The 5,290-nt window shown below is 34.1% G+C and overlaps 1 long non-coding RNA gene across 1 annotated transcript; it reads left to right on the forward strand.

The window, feature by feature from the left end:
- Positions 1–901: 901 nt before the first annotated feature.
- Positions 902–2,034, forward strand: LOC119190151. The gene is made up of 2 exons (XR_005112784.1): positions 902–1,075; positions 1,865–2,034. It is a non-coding gene; the product is annotated as an uncharacterized LOC119190151 (long non-coding RNA).
- Positions 2,035–5,290: the final 3,256 nt, after the last annotated feature.

A 5,290-nucleotide genomic window follows, 5' to 3' on the forward strand; every position in this document is an offset into this window, starting at 1 on the left:
TAACATGACCAAATAATTTTATCGTTTTTTGACACTCGTAAACGAGATATTTGTCTTCTTTGATATTGTACGAAGAGATAAATCGAGAAAATTATCAATTTAATTTATTCGTTAAAACGCGATGGTGGTATCTTACTATCTATACTATTATATAAAGCTGAAGAGTTTGTTTGTTTGTTTGAACGCGCTAATCTCAGGAACTACCGATCCAAACTGAAAAATTCTTTTTGCGTTGGATAGCCCTTTGTTTGTGGAGTGCTATAGGCTATATATCATCACGCTATACCCAATAGGAGCGGAGCAGTAATGGCTAATCTCAGGAACTACCGGTCCAAACTGAAAAATTCTTTTTGCGTTGGATAGCCCTTTGTTCCTGGAGTGCTATAGGCTATATATCATCACGCTATACCCAATAGGAGCGGAGCAGTAATGGCTAATCTCAGGAACTACCGGTCCAAACTGAAAAATTCTTTTTGCGTTGGATAGCCCTTTGTTCGTGGAGTGCTATAGACTATATATCATCACGCTATAACCAATAGGAGCGGAGCAGTAGTGAAACATATTGCAAAAACGGGGACAATTTATTCGTTTTGAGAGCTTCCGTTGCGTGGGCTGCGTAAACGGTTAAAGTTATGCAACAATGATGTATGACGGGATTGTTCCTCTTAAAAAGTTCTACAAAAATATATGATAAACCAAAGTCCCCCGCTGCATCTGTCTGCCTGAACGTGTTAAACTCAAAAACTACCCAACGTATTAAGATGACATTTGGTATGGAGACAGTTTGAGACCCTGGGAAGAAAATAGGCTCCCAGGAAATTATACAGCGTGACTTTTATAACGGAAAACTTTAGCCCGAAAAACTTTATAACGCGGGCGGAGCCGCGGGCAAAAGCTAGTAGTAAAATAATATCGGTATACGACAAACGAGAGGCGTGTAAAGTGGAAAGAAGACATATTATACTTAATTGATTTATGAGATCCCTTTGATACAAAACGAATGGCACTGTATATTAAAGAAAAGTTTGCTCCCGATTTGGAGTCTTAAGCCAAAGACATAGCCGTCTGTTTAAAGGTAATTGAATATATTTAAAACATACTTAATTACATAAGTAGCTGAGTTTAATATCAATTGAAGTATTTTGATTTATGGATAAAGGAATCATTTTTATTCTTTTTAGGTAAGACTCGTGAATTTTACGTGCAAGGTATGTTAGGGCTCTTAGATTGTACCCATATAAAAATATTATCTCCTAATGAGCCACAAAGTGCACAATATCAAAAAATGAGGAAGGATGCCTGCCACACCAAGGTTCAACTATGTACTATTAATTATTAGAGTTAATAGAAATAAAAAATGAATGTACTTTGAGAAATATCTTCACAATTAATACATAGCCTCTTCCCTTTCATAAAAATGAAATTAGTGTGCCAACTAATGAGGTAATAAGAGCTATTTAATCAGATTATTTGCAGTTTTAATTTTGTTTATTTTAATATTACAAATACAAATGAGTAACTTTATTTACCATTATGTTTGCAAAACTAGTACCTATATATTATTAAATAAATGTTTACATTAACATTATGGATTCAAACAGCAAAACTCTTAATTGGAATGTCAGGTATCGGAGAAGATACCATTATTATGCAACTTAACAATATAAACAAACAATATCTTGCTTTATTTCTTTATTAAAAACTTCATATACACTGATTGTATACTGATGGCCTTAACTATTGATATATGGTTATTCACAGTTTCAAATTGTTGTATAACTATATTATTATTTTACCACTGGTACAACTTCACATTATATTACTAGTTAAGTAACTGTAGGTAATGCAGTATTTTATGTTACAGTGTTTCAATGGAGGGAACTATTATAAATGACCATCATATGTGAGAAAAACCTGTGCACTTATTAGTGCCTGCAAGCGTCTCTCAAGCAGGATGACCTCAATTATAATAAACAGATATTTTCCTATGTAAAAATAATCTATATTTTATTATATTCACATTTTAAATATCAAGATAGTTTTCATTATCACAACAAAATCTTCTACAGAAATTTAGGCAATAGAATATGTCATAATAACTTGTTATACATCAAATTTCCTACAATTACTGTAATTAAATACTATGAATAATTTCAAGAAACAGAAATTGCACTCTCAAGTAATTGCTGCAGTTTACTTATATTATTAATTTCCTAAACCTGTATGTTTTATCTAGTGTATAAATAAAGATACCTAACAAAATATATTTACTTACATGATATTAAGTATTAAAAAAAGGTAGTTTTTTAAAAAAAACTGGTTATAAAAATACACATTTTAATTAAATTATTAATTTCAAACCGAGCAATTAAAAAACTTTTTAGGAGTAGTATTTGGTAAGCTCTTCAACATGGTGTTGACTGCTGGGCTAGGAACATTCCAATGAATGTAGAGGGACTTGATTCACGGAGCTAAAACAAAAAGAAAATATATACTTACTTCATATTTTAATAAACACTATTACTAAAAAACATCAATTACCATCGAATAAGAACAAACTTGAGCTTTGTAGCTGCAAAGTTCAACTTACAACATTGGTGTTTTGCTAATAAGGTTATTGTTTCACTATACTTACATCAATTGGGTATTTTGTGAGGCCCAAAGCCACAGCCATCTCCTTCTCGATTGGACTACTGATTCCATTAGGCATTATGTTACATCGTTCTCACGGCGGGGCGTAGTCACCCGAGGTAAAGTCCGGCTTGGGCACCATATACTCGTACAAATAATTGTCTTGTTAGATTTTATTTGATTTGTGTCTTGTTACTTCGTACTCCAAAATAGTACGGAGCTGTTATTTTGTGTTAGAATCCTTATTAAGTATGTTGTACAATATATTAATTTTGAATTTGTTTCCTTATTTACGTTTTTTATTTATATTATGCTCTTTGTTATGACATAAACTGTCACATAAAACGTCACAAAAACCATAATTGGATCATAGATCTATAAAAATTGAATGAACTAAAACCATTGTAGCTATGTTAGAAAATAAAATGTTTAGAATATATATTTCAACGGGCAACATCGGTTTGTCTTCACGAGTAAACTTATGTCTTCAACGAGGAACTTGTCGATCGTGGTGCGCATGTTAGAGAAAACGAGATATTAATCGACATCGACAATTTGTCTACTCTCGTTCTCGAGATATCTCGTGATGCGCATGCTAGGCCGGCAGGACTGACGCAATTTGTGAACAAGAAAGTATTAAACCCTTTTTGCCTTGTAAAATTCAGAAAAAAATCTCATACCTTTGTAAATATACAACGTTAAGTGGTTCTGAAAATATAGCTTTTTTATTTCGAATTTTGAGACCAACATCAAATAATGGTTCTCAGCCTTCTACCTGTGTGTCTAAGGGTACAGAAGACTGACTATCTGGAATTCTCCGCATTACCATTATAACCAGTGTAGTCATAATCCTGTGCTACGTAAAAATATATATTAAAATAATCATAGAAAAGTGTTCAATTTCGCTACCAATAACTGCCAAGTTAAAACAAACTGACGTCTGTTCTACCAAAACAAATAACATTGACACGAAAAGTGTGTTAAACGTTGTCAATTTGTGTGTCATTGTTCGAACCGCTGTCGGCAAATACCAAGGTTATATTAGATATTTTCTTGTAAATTTACATTGGAGGTATTTTTTTATACACGGCAAAGTGATCCATTGCACCTGATGGTAAGTGAAGTGAGGTCCGATAGAATGTCGATTACGAGAGATGATTACCCATCGGCAGTTGTCACAATTACGCCGGCCTGTTGGATATACACAGGCTGATACCGGAATGCGACACGCTTACGTGGGCAACTATACGGCTTTTCAAAACATAGATAGTAAAAACTGATTTTTATCGGTATCGACTTGTATTTTCAATAATTGTACCTGAATTAATAGAAACGTATAATAACAGCGAGTAAATTTTATTGAGGAAGTTTTAACGATAAAGAATTTAATTTATAGTTTTACACTAATAATAGGTTTATTTCTGAATTATTTGTATTAGATATTCAAAAACCAAATTTGTTGTCCTTAATTGTCTACAAATTAGTCCAAAATATATGGTGCAATTTGCTCTTTATAAACATTCTAAACTACGTAGTTGAATTACATTTCATCCACACTTTATTGGCGAAAAATTCACTCAGTGCTGCAAATCGAACAACGCATCTCGCAGTAAATAGTTCGTATCAGCAGCCACTAGACAAATGCGATTTATTCATCAAAGTTAAACGTCAATATCTGCCACATTATTACACAGCATATTATTAACCAACTACATGAATATTAGTAACTTGATTGACGTCGATACTTCAAAAAATAATCACTTCGTGGGCATCCGTCTTATCAATATGTAGGTTTTTTTTTTCGGGGAGCCACCGTGGTTATCACCGGGGTACCCTGCGAATGGATCTTGGCCATCCCCCGGCTTTGCAACCACGGCAGTCCCAAGGGAAATAGGGAGGGGATAGCTGGGAAGGAAGTGTAGGGAGAGGAGAAGGAACTATATTAGGATTGGCGGAGGGCAGAAGGAAGGGAGATGTTCACGAACCCTTATAGGCCTCAATGTGAATCGGCAACCATGAGGTATACACACTTAACTGTGCGCCTAGGGCCGCGACAAATGTACACCTGCGCATGCGCGTGCATTTTCTGAAGACCGAGCGCACAAAAGTTGCCTCGGGGGGACAATGTGTATGTTAGGATAGTTGAATTATAGTTATAGGCCAGTATCATCGCACAGTCGCAATATTCAAATTTGGAACGTTACTTGTTTAAATAGAAAAGGATAGAAATAACTCTAAGGTAAACTACCTCTATAACTATTATAATGACGTCAACAATCGTGAGTCAATAACGTTTTTTTAACAACAGAAACACAGACGTTATTTACTTACGTCATAAGTACATTATAGATCATTGACATGTACATCTCGGATATTATATTGTGAAAGACCCAATATTAATAATGGATTTAGAATTTAGATTTTGTTTACGACTTAGGTGTCCTGAGTATCACCTCTATCCATAAACAGTGCATTCATCCAGAGCTTAGAATCGCAAATCGTTCCAAATTCAAATAAATATTTAAATAAAAACACATTTGATTCGAATCACAAGTGGTACGTTAATTTATCCTTCAGTATATTGTGGGTTTGACCGGATGTTAACACTCTCAACCTACGTCAATTTGTAGTATCAGATTTCTCCACAGAATTTTCTGCT

This window comes from Manduca sexta, chromosome 22 (assembly GCF_014839805.1).
Source record: "Manduca sexta isolate Smith_Timp_Sample1 chromosome 22, JHU_Msex_v1.0, whole genome shotgun sequence".
Classification (NCBI taxonomy): Eukaryota; Metazoa; Arthropoda; class Insecta; order Lepidoptera; family Sphingidae; genus Manduca; species Manduca sexta.